Here is a 22,431-nt window from a genome sequence, read left to right as displayed (position 1 = left end):
GCTAAAAACCAAGAAGAAATTAGAGAATTTTGTTCAAGAAAAAAAATATTGCACATTCAGGGGAAGCATGTTACAGATGACCATCAATTTCTCATCTGAAATCATGAATGTGCGGAGCAACAGGAGACTATTTGTAGAGTCTCAGCATAGTCCACTACCTACAATTCAATTTCCAGTTTAAATATCTTTCAGAAATAAAAAAATGAGGGTATTTGCGTCCTTTGTGTAAATGAGAAAATAGATTGCCAGTATGTTTGCTCTCCTGTCAATGCTGAGGAATGTTCTTTGGGCGGAAGGCAGCAGTGTCAGATGGAAACATGATTCTGTAAGGAGGAATGAAGGTATAAGAAATGGTGAAAATATAAAGGGAGGTAGAACAGGGGAGGAAGGTCAATGACAAGGGTGTTCTTGTGCTTTCTGTAAAAGACATTGAGTGCTTAAAACAAGAGACCATTGTTGGTTCTGCGTGTCACGAGTTGAACACTAACCTAAAGACAGTAGTGCTGCTATGGTCCGTGTTAAACTGATGGCAGCAGGTATAATAGCTATCACACTATGAAAAACTATACACAATCTCTACACAGATACCAGAACATGGTGAAACAGGACACACATGCGCAACAAGGATTAGATTAGACTCTCGTCCTATCTTCACCCTCCAACGTTAATGGATGTATGAAGAACAGGGTCTTCACTCTCTGTGCTACATAAAATTGCTTTCGAGTTTTGGGAATTCACGATTTCAAAATGAAAAAAAATTATCTTAAATTATTTTTCCTTGAAGTTATTCTCTCTGACAAAATTTTAACTGGAGCAGTAAGGCGATTCAACATTGACTTAAATCTACGTGACCCAGTTCCCAGAAAACAACCTCCCATTAGCCCTAAACTTTCATGAGAAAGCGTGCTTGGTGGTAGACAGAAGAAAGGAGAACGCATTTGTGACAGGGCTATATTTATTTCTATTCTACAGATGAAATCAAGAATGAACGTATTTGAGGACATCATGCCAACTTCCAGAGAAGCTGCTCTTTCCATAGCCCACTTACCCCTGGTTTCCTAAAGACCCAGAGTAAACAACCAGCCGTGCCTGAGGCTTCTCTGATTAAGGCAAGGTCCCTCGCTTGGCAGTCTATCATCTGAATCTCAAAGTTTGAGTGCAGGCTGAAGTTTCTTTTTCTTTAAAACATCGCCGGCTCTTAAAAAGTAGTCTGAGTAGCTGGCATTCAGATACAAAATTCGCTGGGCAGAGATCAGGAGCACACGGGTCCTGTGGCAGGCATGGAGAGGGTGGCTGCCAGGTCTTTGAACTGCAAAAATAAATAGAGAATAGAAGTGTATTGTATTGGCCCAGCCCGGGGCTGGGCCATCTGTCTTGGAGCATGCTCTGGCGTGAGTGTTTGAGTTGGATCTCTTCCATCACATGTGGTGGCTGCGTGAGCGAGAAGACAGAGAGAGAGAGTCGTGTTAGGTGGTATATTTAATAGTATGTTGGCTTTGTGGGGCTCGGGGAGCGGCTGCTTCTGTGTTTCTCTTCTCAGCCAGAGTTTACCTACGTCTTTAAGCGTGCAGCAAGGGGCGCCTGCTTCCGAACACCGGGCTCCATTCACGCACTCTTGCTACTGTTTTTAAAAAGAACTGTACGTGGAGCCTAGAGATGCATGGATACCACCTAATTTAGAGACCTGCCCGTGGTAGCCCATGGGCCAGGGCTTTTCCGATCAGCCGGCTCAGCTCACGGCACCATTTCACTTCTGGCCTGCGAGTTGGATGGATTTTGTGGTAAATGTAGGTTTGTTGTTTTTGGCTAAATTACCTTCTTGTCTGTCTTTTCAAGGCCAATATAAGACAAAGTAAAACAGTGTTCAGTCTCTCCACCTTTGAATGCATCCAAGTTTTTTCTTCAGTAAGAATGGAGAACGTTTCCTTACTCATACTGGGCTCATAATAGAAACTTGATTAAAACAGAATACCTGTGGCTGGGAAGAGCCTGGTTCTCTGCTGTTGTGTGTTAGAGGGAAGTCTGTTTTCACAGCTGAATTATCTCACTCTCGAATCAGGGAGAGTATTAACAAAACCAAAATATGAAATCTTTAAGAGATGTTAAAGAAAAAAAAAAGGAAAACCTAGCTTTTCTGTTAAGTTCTGTGTTGCTGGCAACACTGTTCCCCAAGAGCAGGCAGCACATACTTTGCAGCCTGCATGAAAGGGCATGAAATAAATATGTCAAGGCTTTCCGTGGAAATGCGTTTACGTAGATTGCCAGTGAATGAAGCTGACAGATTTGCCCAGACAGATGGGACGATAAATGTGCAAGCAAAATTATGGAAAAATTATAGCTTAAAGGGCTACACATCGCAGATAAGTGCATGTAAGTATGTATCTATGTAATATCTACATGTCTACCCATCCACCTATGTATATCATATCTTTCTATCTATCATCTATTTATCATATTTATCTATCATCTATCTATCTATCTATCTATCTATCTATCTATCTATCTATCTATCTAGTATCTATCCACTGATGCATGCATCTATGTATTAAAGTTGGCCTTAGTAGAACCTTGAGTTTCATGCAGTTTTTAAAATACAGTAACTCAGGTTGGAGAGATTGCTTGGTACTTAAGAGAACTGGCTGCCCTTAGAGATCCTGGGTTCAATTCCCAGCACAAAAATCTTTAATTTCAATAACAAGGAATCCTGTGCGCTTCCCTGGTCTCTGGAGGCACCCGGCACACAAATATACATGCAAGGAAGGATATATTCCCAAAGTCATTGTTTAACTTGGCTTTAAAAAAATACCATTGTTTTTGAAGTCATGTAAAACAAACCATATAGTTTATTTAGCATGATGCCTAATTTTGGTAACTTTTAATTATGACTTTGACTCCTACTATAATATATAAAATTCTATTAATTTATACCTTTTGGCTTTTCTTCTCATCTACACATCCCTACTTTGGACCCAGTCTTTTCATCTTCCCTATTTGTCCTCACCAATACCGTTTTTATTCTCACTCAGTAGTGGATAACAGAGACTGAAGATGGCCATGGCCATGACTATGGCAGTATTTCTAAACAAAGTCCCCCAAACACCACTCTCTAAAGTTTTATTTCACCAGTGGTTGTCAGGAACACATTTCCCAACATCCTCAGAAATTCACTTCAGCATTTGTCAGCTTCGGCTTCTAGATTTGAAGTTTCCATGCACTCATTGAAAATGCTAAGAATGTAAACTGCTGGATGTCAGTCACCTCTACCCAGTGTCCATCAGGTCTACAGGAAGCACTGAAGGAATGTTCTCTACAAAACAGAGGTGAGCTTTTCCATTAACCCCAAAAATCTTTGTGGCTTTCCAGTCATCCAACTTGGGCATCTAGCTCATGGGCTGACTTTAAGAACTATGACAGGATTAATTTTGTTCAAATACATTCTACAGCAAAGTCATTTGAAAAAGATAAAAGAAACATTGCTTGGGATTCCTGAACTCTGGGTTAGTAGATATAACAGGCTGCTGTATCAAAAGGCTTCACAACTTCAAAAGGGGTAAAAAAAAAAAAGAGATTACCTGGTGGTTTCTGAGTGTAGACACATGCTCTTTCTTTGGTTGATTTTCTAATTAATTGGGGAATTTTTCAAATCTCTTTGAGCATGGGTCAACTTGAGTACGCCTTTTTGGGGGGAATGAAAACAATTTCTGTCCCATGAAAAGGGTGACTTCAAAGGTTGTGCTTTATAGCCCTGTCAGATATTAATCATTATTTATCTACTCAATGATATTGCCACAGACTTTCCTTCTTTCATTTTCCAACCCTTATTTATTTACTTATAAAGATGCTGAGGATCAAACCCAGGGACGCTTGCATGCAAGGCAAACATTCTATCTATGAGCCAATATAGAATCTGCCTTCAATTCTTGGCACATGATGGAATGTTACTATCTTTGATCTACATTTCCAAACCCCCTTTCCGTATGCATTTATTTTGCAGAGGTGGTATCGCTATAGGGTCAGATTCACCTCAAACTCAAGATTGGCCTGCTTGCTTCTACTTTGTTAAGTTCTGAGATTCCAGGAATAAGGTCCCATGCCTGGATCACCTTTTTATTTTTTTGTCTATAATTACTATATCTCTCATATATTATTTGAGTCAGTTTTATTTTATAAGAGCATTTATATTTCATTGTATGTGTCTGTATGTGGGTTTGGGCACATGTATGTGGGTTTGGGCACATGTATGTAGGCACTCAGAGAAGTCAGAAGAGAATGTCAGATCCCCTGGAATTGGAGTTGCAGATGTGATGTGGGATTTCCCTCTGATGCTGTGATTACCATTAATGAATTAAAAAAAAAAAAAACTGCTTTGGACCTATAGCAGGCCAGAACTTCAGTAGGCAGGGGAAACTAAATTGAATGCTGGGAGAAAGGAGGCAGAGTCAAGAAGAAGCCATGGAGCTGCAGCCAAAGACAGACATGCTGAAACTTTGCTGGTAGGCCATGACCTTGTGGTGATGCACAGGTTAATGAAGATGGGTTAAATTAAGATGTAAGAGTTAGCCAATAAGAAGCTAGTGCTAATGGGCCAAGCAGTGATTTAAATAATATAGTTTCTGTGTGATTATTTCAGGGCTAAGTAGCCAGGAACTGACTAGTGGCCTTCTTACTTCACAGATATTTATAGTGGCCAAGTGAGTACTGTCTACTGAACTCGTGTCCTCTGCAAAAGCAATAAATAACCTTAATGACTGAACCATTTCTCCATTCCCTCTTTGAAATATTTTTAACAATCACTAGTTTCACTAAGTCACTAATAACACTAACCAGATAAGTAAAACTCTCTGACACTTACTTTATGTGGATTGAGAGTTTTTATTTCATCTTTTTGCAAAGTCTACTTATTCCTGAGCGAAAGAATGTGTAATAGCCTGGATGTTAAAATCATTAAGGGTTCAAGGGAGCTGAAGGCTCTTTACTAAGGTAATAATGACCCTTCTCACGTTTTTTAATAACAGTTGATTTCATTCCATAACATACACACAGTCTTAAATTGAAAACTACTTTTAACTAGCAAAAATAAACTGGTCTGCGTAACACATATGCACTGACTGCCATTCTTGTAGTGTCCCCAATAATAACTGTACAGTGTTGAGATCATGCTGGAAATCACTTCCACCAAGAAATGCTTCTAGGTTCAGTATAGTCAAAATACATTATTTCATCAAGCACACAAGAATATATTAATAATGACAAAACCTTTTGTTTCCAAAATTATCAGAAAGAATGTACAGTTTCCATTAGGCTACCTTAACCAGTGGTCATTTTGTCTCTTCTCTTTGCCTCAGTTTCCTGAACCCTAAGATGAGACCCACAAGAGGAGCTCTAAGGTCCATTTTCATGTGCTGATGCCCATGTTCACTGGAGTTTTTGGAAGACAGGATTGTGTGACATCATCACTCTTATGCTGATAAAGCTCAGGAAATACTCTTGTTCATTAAGCTGGTCAGGGGAGGGGCTTCCTGTGTGTGATTGAAAGGGATCCTTCCATCAAAACTCAGTTTTGTATAGAAATTTCCCCTGTCAAACTTTCCATGCTAAGTTGCAATCAAGTTATGAAAAGAATTCCAGGGGTAAAGGCTTCTGAGTGGTCACCCATTTTGGAGTGGGGTTTGCCAGTGATGTCCCTGACTTTGAGTCATCCAAGATCCTGTATGTATGTGTCCCTTCACTCAGATTCTGAACGTAACCCCAAGTAATTCATCAATGGAACTGTTACTTTTGATCTGTCATTGGTTTCTCATTAACCTGATCCTTCCATTGGAATCCTTAGCTAGTTAAGCTACTGAAAGCCATCTGATTCTCAATCATGCCCTGAGCACTTATTATCCAAGGAGCTACAAAAGATGAAGCTTTGGACATCAGCCTCCCTGAAAATATTCCCTTTAATCATTATGACATCTTATAAACGCTTCTTTTGGGTAATGAATCTTAATTGATTTTCAGTTTTAGAACAGATGCATGTTTGATGAGCAGAGATGATAAAATAATAACTATTTACAAAACCCACAGAGTCATTCAAGAATTATTTCAAATGTGGGGCTACATGTTCTCATTCTTAATTAGTTAAGAAAATGTTATCTCCATTAAGTCAATTTTCTTTATTCAGAAAAAAATTCAACTTTTTTTTAGACTAACACCTAGCTAAGATAAAAAAAAAAAAAGGTGATAATAAGAGCAATAGAATTCTTTGTGTATATATTATTTGGGTTGTTTCCTGAAATGAGTCATGATAATATATGCATTAAAAATTGTAAAAGGGTTCACGTAACCATAATGACATATGCAAGCAATAATGATTTCGGGGTGGGGTTAGTAGATACATGAGGGATGTCCATGGTTTTCCTTACTGCAATCCACTTATCCAAAATTTGCCCTCATAAGATAATGTAGAGTATGGTTCACCACATTGGAGGCTGGACATTGCCACCACTCTGGACAGAACATAAAAACCCAGAGTCCTTCCTTCCCTCAGCACACCAAGCCAGGAGCACAGCTAATGCGGACCCTATACCTTCCACCTCAATGTCTTGATGAGACGGTTGTTAATGAAAATGTGGTTTTGAAATTCACGCAGTGAAAATGTACATGGGAGTTAAGGATCATCTGTAGGCTACCTCCAAGGAGTGCTGACTGGGGAGGAACTGCCTAGAAGACTGCTTCAAGTGCAGATGCTCTGCTTTCTGAAGCCCTGAGGTGGTAGCCAGGAGTGGTACTTTAACCAAGTCTATGACAGGGAAGCTTACAAAAACAGCACTTGTAAAAGCTTCCTTACACGTTACCCACTCCATTGCACAGATCAGGGAAATACAAAGTCAACATTCTATTTAGGCCGGCACAAGCAAATAATCTGGATACAAAATGTCTTCTTTTCGATGACACACAGAAAAGTATAATCTAAATTTATGGACTTTCATCAGCTTATTTGATTCTTTACAAAGTGTAATTTTATAAGGGTCCATGAGTTTGTTTATTAATGTAGAAGTACCTGCATTAGTCAAATAAATGTACTTAAACCTGTGACTGTATACACATAAACACACACACACACACACACACACACCACACCACAGCACTATTCACAGAGTGGTCAATTGTAATTTAAATTTCAATGACTTTTAAATTGTGCTCTGGAGGAGATGATGATGCAGGAAAGCTGAGTTTGAGGATTAAACTTCAGGTGGTCACTTTAATTAATTTTGGACTAAGCAACTTGCACCTGCACTCATGTGCCCTAAAGCACTGACGGAAGCACCCCACCATATAGCTGCAAGAGAAAGACTGCAGGCAGCAAGAGTGCATCCAGCCAGGAACGTGTCACAAACAACATGGCTTCAGAGTGGGTATATTTTTTCCCTCCAACATTTCAAATTGAAGGGCTTAGGTTCTTTGAGTAACATTGCAGTGTTCATACCTCTGAATCTGCCAAGAGTTACAATTGAGAATATATTTTAATCATCGACCAAAAACGGGAATGCATTTGGTACGGCTTATCTTAAAATATAAACTAAGTTATGACCTAGGAAATGGAAAATGCATTTTTTAAAGGCTTAGGCTTCTTTGTGCTTAAGGTTTTTTGGGGGAAATCATCCAAACTCAGTCATATTTCTAGATCCGGGCCTGGGATGGAATGTTGGGCCTCTTGACATTCTGATTCATGCAGATTTCTTCTCAACTAAAGTGAATTCTTTATTCTGTCATAGTAGAAAAACAAGAGGTACAGCATTGCATTTTTCAATTTAATTTTTTTTTGATAATTTCTTATACAAATACTGTATTTACATCATTTCTGTGCATTCCTCTTGCCTCTCTAATTCTTCTCATTCCCTAACAGCTCCCTACAAACTTCATGACCTCTTCTTTATTAAATATAGTTTTACACACACACACACACACACACACACACACACACACACACACACACATTCCTGAGTCTTTTTAGTGTTGCTCGGATGTATATGTGTTTAGGGATGATCAAGTGGTACCGGATAGCCTATGAGGGGATTCCTCCCTGGAGAAGAGTGATTCTCCCCCTCAGCATCCAACAACTGCATATAGTTCTTCATCTAAGGGTGGAGTCTTGTAAAATTTCCCTCCTCTATGTTGTCATGTCTACTGCTGCTGCCATTTTGTTGGTCTTGCTTAAGTGACCATGATGTTGGGATCTCACAGGTGCAGCTTCCCTGTTATGTCTAGACATTAGGTAGCCACAGTGGGCCTCTGATCTTTGATACTTTTATCTTGTCTTCTGCTATATTATTTAAATCTTAGCCTCAATGATTTCATTGTAGATGTACCAGTTAGAACTATTTACCCCACAGGCATTATTCTCTGAATTTTGTCAATATGTGTAGTAGTCTCTACTGGAAAAACAATAATAGAAACAAACAAAAAACTCTTATTTTATGAGAAGTGAGAGCTACCTGTGCACATAAGTGTATATGAGTATTTAGAATAAAGAAAGAAAATTTTCTTGACTTAGGAAAAATGTCAGAGTATGTTATCCTCTAGAGTCTATGAGTTCTCCAGTCACTGGACTTGGTTTACAGTACCAGGCATAAATTCCCTCCTACTGAACAGGCCTTAAATCAGATTAAACAGCTGTTGGTTACACCAAGACTAAGGTGCCACTATTACACCATTGGAGATGTCTTACTAGAGTGGTCATTGTCATGATTCATAAGTGCCACAGCTGGGTAGGAATATTGATTACTCTCTTTTTACCTTATTGTTTGCAGTTTGGGTTTAGTGGTTATTGTTTTTCTTAAAAAGTAGTAGTGTTTCTTTTTAGCCCATAGTATACTAAACACACTCCTCTGTGTTGTTATTTTTGGACAACGTTCTTATTGGATTGATCATTATTTTTACAGAAACAAACAGTAAAATACAATATTACCTTGCTTATTATTTAGTAAGACATTTTGAATTATTAACAACTGATTTCAAATGATAACTTTTCATGAATACATGAAATTTTTATTGATACCTAAAGTTTATTCTGTTTATTCTCTCTGTTAATGCATTTAGTTTCATGGAGTTTTTAATTTTATTTTTAAGGGAGTCTTTTTCCCTTTTTTATGACTACTGGAACTATGCCTCTTAAATTTAAACCCCCACAAATGGCCATCAGCATGTTCCCATAGCCATCTAGAACCTAAAAGTTAAAGCTGGATGGTGTAAAGTGGTGGTCATAAGAGTGTTTATAATTATGTATTTTATGATACTGTAAACCTTCTTTTAGCATTTTGTGTGTTTTTTTAAAGCTAGACATTTTCTTTATAAAATTGAATTAGATGTATATGCAAGCTGAATTCTACCGGACAAAAAGAGAGAGTGGAATATGTGATAATCTTTGTTTGGCATATACCGGGGGTGGCTGGCAAACCATCTGCATGCAGCCTCTGTGGGAATGAAAAGCAGGTTGGACTGAAGATACACACTTGCAGAAGCTCCATGGACAGGGGGCTCTGTGCCCTGTGGCTACTTCTGCTGTCTCTATGGCGGTTCTGGGGTTCTTCACCCACTAGGGCATATCACGTTGGCTCTTCCATAGCATGGCTTTTACTCTCTCATTTTTTTTAATATAATTTTTTATTGAAAAAAAATTTCCGCCTCCTCCCCGCCTCCCATTTCCCTCCCCGTCTCCCTTTCCCCCTCCTCCTCCCACTCTACTCCCCCTCCCCCCCACTCCACTCCCCATTCCTCTCCAGTCTGAAGGGCAGTCAGGGTTCCCTGCCCTGTGGAAAAATCCAAAGTCCTCCCCGCTCCATCCTGGTCTAGGGAGGTGAACATCCAAACTGGCTAGGCTCCCACAAAGCCAGAACATGAAGTAGGATCAAAACCCAGTGCCATTGTCCTTGGCTTCTCAGCAGCCCTCATTGTCCGCCATATTCAGAGTCCGGTTTTATCCCATGCTTTTTCAGTCGCAGTCCAGCTGGCCTTGGTGAGCTCACAATAGATCAGCCCCACTGTCTCCGTGGGTGGGTGCACCCCTCGTGGTCCTGACTTCTTTGCTCATATTTTCCCTCCTTCTGCTCCTCCTTGGGACATTGGGAGCTCAGTCCGGTGCTCCAGTGTGGGTCTCTGTCTCTATCTCCATCCATCTCCAGATGAAGGTTCTATGGTGATATGCAAGATATTCATCAGTATGGCTATAGGATAGGGTCATTTCAGGTTCTCTGTCCTCAGCTGCCCCAGGAACTAACTGGGGACATCGCCCTGGGCACCTGGGAGCACCAAATCTCTTGCCAACCCTAAGATGGCTCCCTTAATTAAGATGTGTGCTTCCCTGCTCCCCTATCCGACCTTCCTTTATCCCAAACATCCCGTTTCCCAAGTTCCCCCCAACCTCCCCTTCTCACTTTTCTCTCCCCATCTCCCCTTACCTCCCTTCCCCCCCTCCCCCAAGATCCCATTTTTTGCCCGGCAATCTTGTCTACTTCCCATAATCAGGAGGATAGCTATATGTTTTTCTTTGGGATCACCTTCTTATTTAGCTTCTTTAGGAGATCAAATTATAGACTCACTGACCTTTATTTATCTCTAGAAACCAATTATGAGTGAGTACATCCCAAGTTCATCTTTTTGGGTCTGGGTTACCTCACTCAGGATAGTGTGTTCTATTTCCATCCATTTGCATGCAAAATTCGAGAAGTCATTGTTTTTTACCGCTGAGTAGTATTCTAATGTGTATATATTCCACACTTTCTTCATCCATTCTTCCATTGAAGGACATCTAGGTTGTTTCCAGGTTCTGGCTATTACAAATAATGCTGCTATGAACATAGTTGAACAAATGCCCCTGTCATATGATCGGGCATCTCTTGGGTATATTCCCAAGAGTGGCATTGCTGGGTCCAGGGGTAGGTTGATCCCGAATTTCCTGAGAAACCGCCACACTGCTTTCCAAAGTGGTTGCACAAGTTTGCATTCCCACCAGCAATGGATGAGGGTACCCCTTTCTCCACAACCTCTCCAGCAAAGGCTATCATTGGTGTTTTTGATTTTAGCCATTCTGACAGGTGTAAGATGATATCTCAAAGTTGTTTTGATTTGCATTTCCCTGATCGCTAAGGAGGTTGAGCATAACCTTAAGTGTCTTTTAACCATTTGAACTTCTTCTGTTGAGAATTCTCTGTTCAGATCAGTGCCCCATTTTTTAATTGGGTTAATTAGCATTTTAAAGTCTAGTTTCTTGAGTTCTTTTTTTTAAATATAATTTTTTATTGAAAAAAAAAATTCTGCCTCCTCCCCGCCTCCCAATATCTATGCCCCTAATATAAAAGCACCCACATACTTACTCTCTCATTTTATAGGGTCTTTGGAAAGTCATAATTTTGAGTTAACATTCAATTTTCTCAAATGTAAGTATTTATTAAAATTAAAGTTCCAGCTTCATGAAACAGGCAGCCTCACCTCCCTGCAAAAACGCATACTGTTCACTTGTTCCTAGAGATAATTGCTTTTATTTACATTATTTTTTCATTTAATATTTACATATGTAGAGTTATGATTCTTGGTGGCCTTTCTCTCTGGTTAGGTCAGTAGCCCACATTATGAAGACATGCCAATTTGAGTGCTGTGGAGTGTGACTGCTTCTGCTTTTTTTATTTTGTTGTTGTTGTTCTTCTTTTGTTGTTGCTGCAGCTGGTTTCCTCTTAAAATATTTTATTTTAGTGTATGTGTGTGCATGTGTGTGTGTATATTCATATGGGCATGCTTGTGAAGTTGAACTTCTAGGTGCATTCCCTGAAGACTTAGGGTAAGGCACCATGTCATCTCTGTGAAAGGATAGGTACTAAGTTAACAGAGTTACTTTAGACAAGTCAACATCCTGGAACAGATGGAAGATTAAAGATGACAGATACAATTAAAACATAAGCCCAAGTAGCTGTGTCACATAAGCTCAGACAACCTGTGGTCACATATGTGATTGTGACAACCCACTGGCTTTAGTCTGTAGAAAGCTTAGAGCAATCGTTCTCCCTCAGAGAGACAAGCCATATGTCCTTTGATAGCCCAATTCCTGTATCATTTTGATCCTGTAATACCTTGAGGAATGGACTTTTTGCAAGAGTGAGCAGCTGGGCAGGCCTGATATTTTCTTTCACCTCTGAAGAGTAAGTAAGAATGATTATCTCATGAGCAACCATTGTTCAGACAAGAACAAAGGTGAGGGTGAAAACAAATTTTTTACTACCTAGGGAAGAGCAGCCAGCAGCCAGCCAGTGAGAACACAGTCCATCAGAAGACAAGGTATGAAAGGATGAATGGGTCTTCCCATATAGACCCAGACACTCAAGAGGCCCACAGGCCTCTCTTTAGACAGAGCTGCTTGTTGAGTTTCAAACCTGCCTGCCGGCTGAGTTCTAACTTAGAATGTCACCTGTGTTGGTATCCAGGGTGCTCCAATGCCCCTGCTAGTTGGGCCTGCCGGCTTTGATGCCTTACGCAGCAAGAGCAGCTTTCATCCCTGTCTTTGCCCTCTTCCCCATGGCTTCCGTGGTGAGGTCTATGACTTGCCTGCTATGCTCTTTTCTCTCCATAACTTCAAATGGTTATTCTGGAGTTTTCCTGCCTGTCCATTTTTATAGTGTTTTTCCTAAGAGACCATGAACCAGCAAAGGGGACCCTGTGTCCCCTGGTGACAGTCTGTACAGGTTCTCTCGACAATGAGGCAGGTGAAAAGAACACAAATGTCCACTGTGGTGTGGGTGGGAGATGGAACTGTGCAATTTCTCAACACTGTCTTCTCTCTAGGAGTTTCTGTTTCAGACAAAGAGAGAAAAATCTCAATGATGTTACAAAGTTTACAAGTGATTTAGTAAGAAATAATACGTCAAGGAGGAGGAGTAGGGAGTATTCATGGGAAAGAGACCTAGGTCCTGTGGGGGTAGGGAAGGCTGAAACTGACCTTACAGTGTCAGTAAGTGCTCAGAAAACACACTAGGTCACTGGTATTGATTCCTAAAAGCTGTAAAAAAAGCAATTTTTGAGTCTCCAGTGAGTGTCTATTTCTAGATTTATTAACAAACATAGAATTTTTCAACAGACTAAGAGTGTTATGTTTCTATTAATTTATAAAGCAAATTTAAGAAAAAAATGTAAGAAATAAATGTTATTTGTCATTGTATTATGGAAATATATTTCTATAACATAAATATATTCCTATAAATAAAATAGTAATAGTTTACTTTAATGATATAATTTAACATAAATCCAGGAAGGAAGTTCACCAAACTTTTCATTTTCTTTGTTTCCACTGAAGGGATTCATTATTTTGCTCAAAATGTTCATATATGCATATATATACACATATATTTAAATTTGAATATGTATAATGTCCATATATATGTATATGTGTGTAATGCATATATGCAAGTGTTTGTATATGTTTATGTGTGTATATGCACGTATGCATATTTGTGTGTATGAGGGTATATTCATGCATGTGTGTATATGTGCATATGCATGTGGTATATATGTATATATCCATATATACACATCTATATGCACATATACCTGTAAACATTATATATGCATGCATATGTAGACCTATATGTGAATGTGTGTATATGCACATTTATTTAAATTTCTTCACTCATTTGATTTCTGCTCTAAACATACGGATTTTTTTCACTGTCTTCATTGAGAATTCCCCAGATATCTGTCAGTCAGCAAGAGGACCGCAGACCGACACTACACCTTCCCCATACCGAGTTGCTTGGACTTTAGTACTTAACACTTTGTCACACTGCTTATGTACTTTCAGATCTGGAATTCCAGGGAGAATTTAGTGTGTGTCAAAGGCCAAAGGAGAATTGCAAAGAAAGTAATGAACAGTTTCTGACCTGGAATCGGTCAACAAAAGCCAGCACAGAAACCATTAATATGAATTGAGGATTTTCGGTGTGAACGTTCCAAAAATCAAGTCTGATTTCTAACTCAGGAGACCAGGCTATTTACAAGGAGATATGGCATGAATAGTACATTGTCGGCAGGAAAAAATGCTACCTGGTAATACACCCATGCATACATATAAACATACACTTATACATACATATATACATATACACACATGTGTACTTAATATATTTCATTTTACAACATACATTGCTATAAAAAGAAAGTCCTATTGTGATTGCAAGCAAAATTAAGACCCCCTGAATAGGCTCTGATGTTAGTGAAGCGGGTCATAATAGGCAGCCTTCAGACACCAACGCTGCTACCACTGCAGCGAATCTGAACTTGCAGCAAATGTACACTCAAGAGCACTGGTCCCACCCTGGCTTGTTTATTGTCAAGGAGTTGAGTTGCTGATGAGCGCTGGCAAAGCCTGGAGTATGCTGGAACGCAGCACAGCTGAGGCTTGGGTCAGACTTTCCCTTTCTGAACACTCTAATCCCTTCAATATTGCAGTAAATATGTTTTCAATATTTATCTGGATAAAAACTGTGCCGAATGCTGCAATGGCTTAATTCTGACATTTGTCACTCAGGAAATCTGGAGAAGGCAGAATGTGACCGCCTTTTGTGGAAACCTAACGCGGGCCTTTCTCTCGCATTCTGCTGGAACGTGGAGCAAGAGGTGAGTAGGGACCTCAGCGTGCTGCCCCTAGACCTGAGCCTTCCTGCTCTTCTGAAATGACTGGACTGACCTCTTGCTGGCTAAGGAACTTCACGCTCCTACAGGCCCCATGGGCATACAGCACATAGTAGAGGATAATAAATGGTTTTGGGACTAACAGTGCACTATTCAGTCCAAATCCCCAACAAGCCAGGAATTGATATAATTTATTATCATGTCACATATCTTTTTATGAGGTTCCCTGTGTAATTCTAGAAACTTCTGTCAAATGTTCTCTTAGATAGTACTTTCAGGGAGTCACAGAACTTGGAAGAAAGATTTTTAGGTTATTATCCCAGATTTGAAATTAAAATATAGAAAGAGAAAGCTCTGTCATCTCTCAAAATGTCAAGTAGACACAAATTTCTCTAGAATAACAAGTGTATTAGCTGCTAGCTGTGAAATCACAGTGTCACATGACCTTTGCTTTAGATTTGTTTAGTTCTTATTTATATTAGCCTTTCTTTGTGTGTGTGTGTGGGGGGGGGGTGAGCCACGTGTGTACAGTGACTGCTAAGGCCCAGGAACTCTATGTCAGAGTGATTGTGAGCCACCCTGTGTATGTTGGGAACCAAACTCAGGTCCTATGAGGATGTAGTAAGTGCTCTTATAATTGTTGAACCATCTCTTTCTCCCTTCTATGGCTATGGTTATTAAAAATGCCTTCACCTTCTAATCTACATGGGAAGTAGTAAAATAAAAGATTTCCTGAGTATATTGGGAGCATGGGGACCATGAGAGAGGGTTGAAGGGGAGGGGAGAGACAGAAAGAGAGCGGATCAAAGAAAAATGTATAGCTCAATAAAATCAATAAAAAATGTTTTCACTTACAAATAGTTTAATTGAATACTATCTTACAATTGCAAATAATAATGTGTAACTAAGATTTAATATTCACAATTTAAACCTAAATATTTTAGTTATAAGATTAAGTTTAGAGCATCACACCAAATCTGAGAATTTCTATTCTCTTCCTAAAAATTGGTCATAGGAAATACCATTTAATTAGATTTTCAATTAAGGAAACCATATGGTTGTATAGAGGGTTAAAACATTTTTATCATTTCCTGGACTTTTACTAAACTTCACTTTCATACTTGTGGGCGACAAAAGGTACTGCATATTGGTGCGGGGCTTGAGTATGTACAAATGTGTGCAGGTCATTGCATGCAGAGCAGTGTGTGCCAGACATTGCATGTAGGATACTGTGTGCAAGATAATGTATGTGCAGTGTGTGCAGGACAGCGTGTGCAGGGCACTATGTACAGGGCAGTGTGTGTAGGGCAGTGTATGCAAGGCAGTGTGTGCAGGGCAGTGTGTGTATGTCACGGTGTGCAGGAATATTCCAGGTAGGCCAGGTATGAGTCTCAATACAGTCCAAATCCAAATGATAGTCATTATCAGAGAATATTAAAGCTTGAAAGATTTTTGGAACTTAAGATCTGTCACACTAATATTGCCAAAAAGGAAAATGAAGTCACCACAATCATGGTAGTACTTGTCTATCTGTGCCTGTCTGCTCCAGTACTGGTTGTGATACTATAAACAGTGGGATTTTGATGTGGGTTCCCTCTCTGCATGCTGTGATTACCATTAATGAATAAAGAAACTGCTTTGAACCTATAGCAGGGCAGAACTTAGCTAGGCGGTGAAAACTAAACTGAATGCTGGGAAGAATAAGGCAGAGTGAGAGAGAAGCCATGGAGCTAGAACCACAGACAGATGTGCTGAAACTTTGCCATGACCTTGTGTTGATGCACAGATTAAAGGAGATGGGCTAAATTAAAATGTAAGAGTTAGTAAATAAGACGCTAGAGCTAATGGGCCAAGCAGTGACTTAAATAGTATAATTTCTGTGTGATTATTTCGGGAGTCTGGGCATCCAGGAAATGAACAAGTGGCCTCCCTGTAACAGGATTTGATTATTTTTATGACTAGATTGTACTGCATTGTGCACATGTAACCACATTTCTTTGTTCATTATCCAGCAGGTGGACATGGGATGATTCTGTCTCTTAGCCTTTAGAAGCAGTTTTGTAATGATTATAGGTGTGCAGCAGTCTCTTGGACATACGAATTTGTACTTATAGGGTGACCAATTACTTATTAGTCTGTGCAGATGTTGCATTCTTCTCTATGAGATAAAAGTTAAATAGAAATGAAAATAGAAGCTGCTATTAGGTAATTGTGGTGATACTTTGTTTGTGCTTTAACAAATAAAGCTGACAAGCCTCCTGCAGGCAGGCTGCCCCAACACTCCCACATCAGACCTTGCAATCTACAAGTCCCACTCTATCTCCAAACACACCTGTCCCCCATGACCTCAGTGGCTCTCTGAAACACAGACTGTGATTGAAGAGAGTAGACCAAGAGTTCTTTGTGACACAGACTGGAATTGTACAAAGTGGATCAAGAGTCCCACTTTGCCCCTAAATCCACCCATACCTGGAGATCTTAGTGGGTCCCTGAGACACAGACAGAAACTGCAATGATCAGTCAAAGAGAGAATCCCTGAGACACAGACACCAATTACAAGGAACGAACCCAAAAAGAAAGAGATTGCCTACACCAATTGGATAAAGAGATAGATAGGCACCAATTCAGGAATACCTTAAAAAACCTAAAGAGTGATGGAAACACCAGAACCTAGTGATCCTAAAAGAGGAAGACTTGATCATCCTAACTCAGAAGGAGCAGAGGAAAATGACCTTAGATATAACTTTATGAAGATGTTACTGACTCTTAAAGATGAAATAAAAAATTCCCTTAAAGAAATGAATGAAAAGATAAACAATAAACTGAAAGAAATCAATAAATCTCTTAGAGAAAGCCAAGAATAAAACAATTGAACAGATGAAGCAAACAGACAAACAGTCCAAGACTTGAAAATTGAAATACAGGCAATAAAGTAAACACAAACTGGGAATACCTGAAATGAAAAAGCCAGGTAAATGAGCAGGAACTACAAATACAAGCATAACCATTAGAATACAAGAGATGGAAGAAAGAATCTCAGGAGTTGAAGTATGATAGTGGAAATAGATTCATTGGTCAAAGAAAATGTTAAACCCAACAAATTTTTAGCACAAAGCATCCAAGAAATCTGGGACACCATGAAAATACCAAACCTAAGAATAATAGGGATAGAAGAAGGAGAAGAATTCCAGCTCAAAGGCATAGAAAATATATTAAACAAAATCATAGAAGAAAGCTATTCCAACCTAAAGAAGAATATGTCTATGAAGGTACAAAAAGCTTACAGACATCAAATAAACTGGACTAAAAAAGAAGTCCCCTTGCCATATAATAATCAAAACAGTAAACATACAGGATAAAGAAATAATATTAAGAGTTGCAAAGGAAAAAGACTTAGTAACATATAAGTCAAAACCTATTAGAATTATAGCCAACTTTTCAATGGAAAATTTGAAAGCCAGAAGGTCATGGACAGATTCCTGTAGACACTAAGAGACTATGGATGCAAGTCCAGACTATTGCACCCAGTAATTTTTCAATCACCATAGACAGGAAAAAAAAACAAGCTATTCTATGAAAAAACACGATTTAAACAATATCTATCCAAAAACCCTTACAGAAAGTACTAATAGAAAAACTCCAACCCAAGGAAGTTAGCTGTACCCATGAAAATATAGGCAACAGATTACCTCACACCAGCAAACCCCAAAGAATGGAAACACACAAATACTTCTACTGAAAATTAACAGGAGTTAAAAATCACTGGCAATTTATATCTCTTAATATCAATGGACTCAATTCACCTATTAAAAGACACAGGCTAACAGAATGGATACAAAAACAGAATCCATCCTTCTGCTGCACACAAGAAACACACCTCAACCTCAAGGACAGACATTACCTCAGAGTAAAGGGTTGGGAAAAGATTTTCCAATCAAATGGACCTAAAAAACAAGCAGGTGTAGCTATATTAATATCTAACAAAATAGACTTCCAACTAAAATCTATCAAAAGAGATAGAGAAGGACACTTCATACTCAAACAGGAAAGATCCATCAAGATGAAGTCTCAGTTTTGAAAATCTATGCACCAAGTACAAGAACACCCACATATGTAAAAGGAACATTAATAAAGCTTAAATTACCTCACTCAAAATAATGGTTTCTAGCTCCATCCATTTTCCTGCAAAATTCAAGATGTTCTTATTTGTTTCTGCTGTGTTGTACTCCATTGTGTAAATGTACCACATTTTTCTTATCCATTCTTTAATTGTGGGGCATTTAGGTTGTTTCCAGGTTTTGGCTATGATAAACAATTCTGCTATGAACATATTTGAGCACATGTCCTTGTGGCATGATTGAGCATCCTTTGGATATATACCTAAAAGTGGTATTAATGGGTCTTGAGGAAGGTTGTTTCCTAATTTTCTGAGAAATCGCAACAATGACATCCAAAGGGGCTATACCAGCTTGCATTCCTGCCTACAGTGCAGAAGTGTTCCCATTTCCCCACAACTTATCCAGCATAAGTTGTCATCTGTATTTTTGATCTTGGCCATTCTTACAGGTATAAGATGGAATCTGAGAGTTGTTCTGATTTGCATTTCTCTGATGACTAAGAATGTTGAACACTTCCTTAAGTATCTTTCAGCCATTTGAGATTCCTCTTTTGAGAGTTCTCTGTTTAGGTCTGTACTCCATTTTTTTTTTTTTTTTGTTTTGTTCTTCTTTTGAGGCCAATTTCTTGAGTTCTTTTTTTTTTTCCGAGACAGGGTTTCTCTGTGGTTTTTGGAGCCTGTCCTGGAACTAGCTCTTGTAGACCAGGCTGGTCTCGAACTCACAGAGATCCGCCTGCCTCTGCCTCCCGAGTGCTGGGATTAAAGGTGTGCGCCACCACCGCCCGGCTTCTTGAGTTCTTTGTATATTTTGGAGATCAGACCTCTGTCTGATGTGGTACCACTGGTCTGGGACATCAAAGTTAATAAAATATTTAAATGTTCAAAATCACCCTCCAAATTAGTCAAATCTGATTGATATTATCAGGATTCTTCTGACCATGAGAGACTCAATTAGAAAAGAAACAAACAGTCAAATATTTTTCAGTCATAGTTTTCAACAGAGCAATTCATTTTTAGGACTATCTCCAAAGAGAATAAATTAAAACAAAGAAAATGTATGTAAAGAAATCTCTATTTTCCCAGTATCATGAAAATATCAAAAACCGAAGACTTATAAATGCTGAAATGCAGGTAGTAAGCCTATCAACAATTTTTCTTGATTTAATATCATTTTATCATATGTATAGAGAACATATTAACTTAGGAAAGGGAATATGCAACTGATTTGTCTGATCTTTAAATCTTTTAATTTGACAAAATACTGTAAAAAGATGAAGTTATGAAAACTATCCAGAAACATCTATAGAAATTTAGTGTGTGAGGTCCTTTTGTCTGTGTGTTGCTTTTATTGGTTAATGAATAAAGAATTGCTTTGAGCCTATGGCAAGGGCAGAACAGAACTAGGCAGGAAAAGCTAGGCTGTGTGCTGGGAAAAAGAAGGGTGAACTTAGAAGAAATGGATCTGCCTCCAGAGTCAGACATACCAAAACTTTGCTGGTAAGCCACTGTCACATGGTGATACACAGATTAATAAAAATGGGTTAAATTAATATGTAAAAGTTAGCCAATAAGAAGCTAGAGCTAATGGGCCAAGCAGTGAGTTGATTAATATGGTCTCTGTGTGATTATTTTGGTTCTGGGCAGTGGGAACCAACAAGCAGCTCTCTACTCCTATAGAAATTAAATCACACAAATTCTGAGAAATATGGGAATATAAATGGGTAGAAAACACAAATATCCAATGCCTATTTAGTTGTTTCAGTTCCTTGTAACTCAGTTCCCTGTTAACAAGAACACACACACACACACACACCAACAAGATAAACAGATTCTCCTGAAGGAGAGGTTGTGGGGCTTGTCTATAAGAATTGTTTCCTGATTGTGCAGTAGGCAGATCTGTGAGAAACGTCAGCAGCACTAGTCTGGGCAGTAGCTGTAATGGCTGTCGTTCTTGGACAGGACCCCGTCTGACTGTGTTCTGTGCTGCATCATGGGACTTGAGTCTTCGCTTTTCTCAGCTCTCCCTACCTTTATCTTTCCATGGCATTCAGACTCGATGGAAACATCCCTCAGCAGACAGGACTCTAAACAGTTTGTCATCATCCCCAATGGTCAAATATAAACATTCTCTGAATTGGATGCGGAGACTTGCAGCAACTTAGTGGGATTTACTATAGGGCAAACGCTGTGCGAGTTTGAGGCTGAATAATTTGTTCTGTGGTATAGCAGAAATATTTACTTTGGCTGGGCTGCAGTAATCTGGGAGGGAGAAAAATGCTGAGCAAGGGGAACCAGTGCTGGTTCAGAGAACAGGACGCTTGAAGTCTTCTGCTCTTTATCTTTATTGCAAAGTATTATCTTACACTCTGTTTTAGGGTTTCTCTTGCTTTCTTTTTAGAAAGGCAAAGATTACACAATTCATTGCCAAGTAAACTATCTTGTTCCTCAGGCGGATAGACATAAAATGAAAATAAAGTAAACTGAAGTTCCATAATGTCCACTTTTTACCGTGGACCTCACATGGCTCACACACTGGTGTGCAAATTACGAAATGAGAAGAGGTCTCCTACATTATCTTTCATCCTATTTTTCTGTAAGCAGTAACACATGTAGTGTTTATTATTTTATTTATTATAGCCTATTTAATTATTAAAAATTACTAAGCTGTTGGGACTGCAAACCACGCCCATGTTTGTGTCTTCCCAGCACACTCATATGTGCATCTGCACTATTGCATAATCCCTACAACATAACTTCATGTCCCAAAGTTAAAGCACAATGAGAAGCAATTCTTCAGAAAAGCCATGACCTAATATCACTTTATATGGCATCTAATTGCTCAGCCTTCAGCTTCATAAAGAATGTCAGAAATATCTCAATTATTTGAGTCTGATGAGTAAAAATTGTATCAAGTAGCATATTAACCTAGGATTCTATATGAAACATGTTGAGAATGTAAAATCCAGCAGATATTTATTTTATTATCTAAATATATGAGAAATAGGTGATGCATATGAAAGATGATAGATAGATAAATATGTGCATAGATAAAAAACAGATAGAGAGATATAGAAATAATTGATGCTAGATCAACTGTAGTTAAATTACATATACTTAGACAAGAAATACATAAAAGACAGTTAAAAATACATATAGATAATATATAGATATAGAATTGATAGGTGATACCTACATGGTAGAAAATAGACAAATAGAAGGATGGAAAATCTGTAGATCACACATAGATGATAGATGGTAGATAGACAAATAGTTAAATGGATCGATGGATAGATGAATAGAGAAAAGATAGAGGATAGGTAATAGGCATATAAAGAGAGATAACAGGTGATAAATAAGTCATTGGTGAACACTAAATAGAAATAAATAGATTATAGCTACTGATTATATTTGTAACAATATTATAATATTAATTACAAAGAAATACAATAAGCTGATTTTATGGGTTGTGTTTTCTTCAGTGCCATAAGGTTATAATAAATTAAGACAATGGGATTTTTCAGTTTGAAATACTTTGCTTAATTTGCATTTTAACTTAATCATCCTGGTAGCCTGTGGTAGGGCCATCCCAGGATGGTCCTAGCGTGAAAAAATGCAGGTCAACTCTGACTTCACTTCGCATTTTCTGTATACACATA

The sequence above is a fragment of the Alexandromys fortis genome, unplaced genomic scaffold (genome assembly GCF_014885135.2).
Source record: "Alexandromys fortis isolate MF-2015 unplaced genomic scaffold, M_Fortis_MF-2015_v1.1 scaffold_15, whole genome shotgun sequence".
NCBI classification, from domain to species: domain Eukaryota; kingdom Metazoa; phylum Chordata; class Mammalia; order Rodentia; family Cricetidae; genus Alexandromys; species Alexandromys fortis.
Note: the sequence above shows the minus strand (reverse complement) of the source record.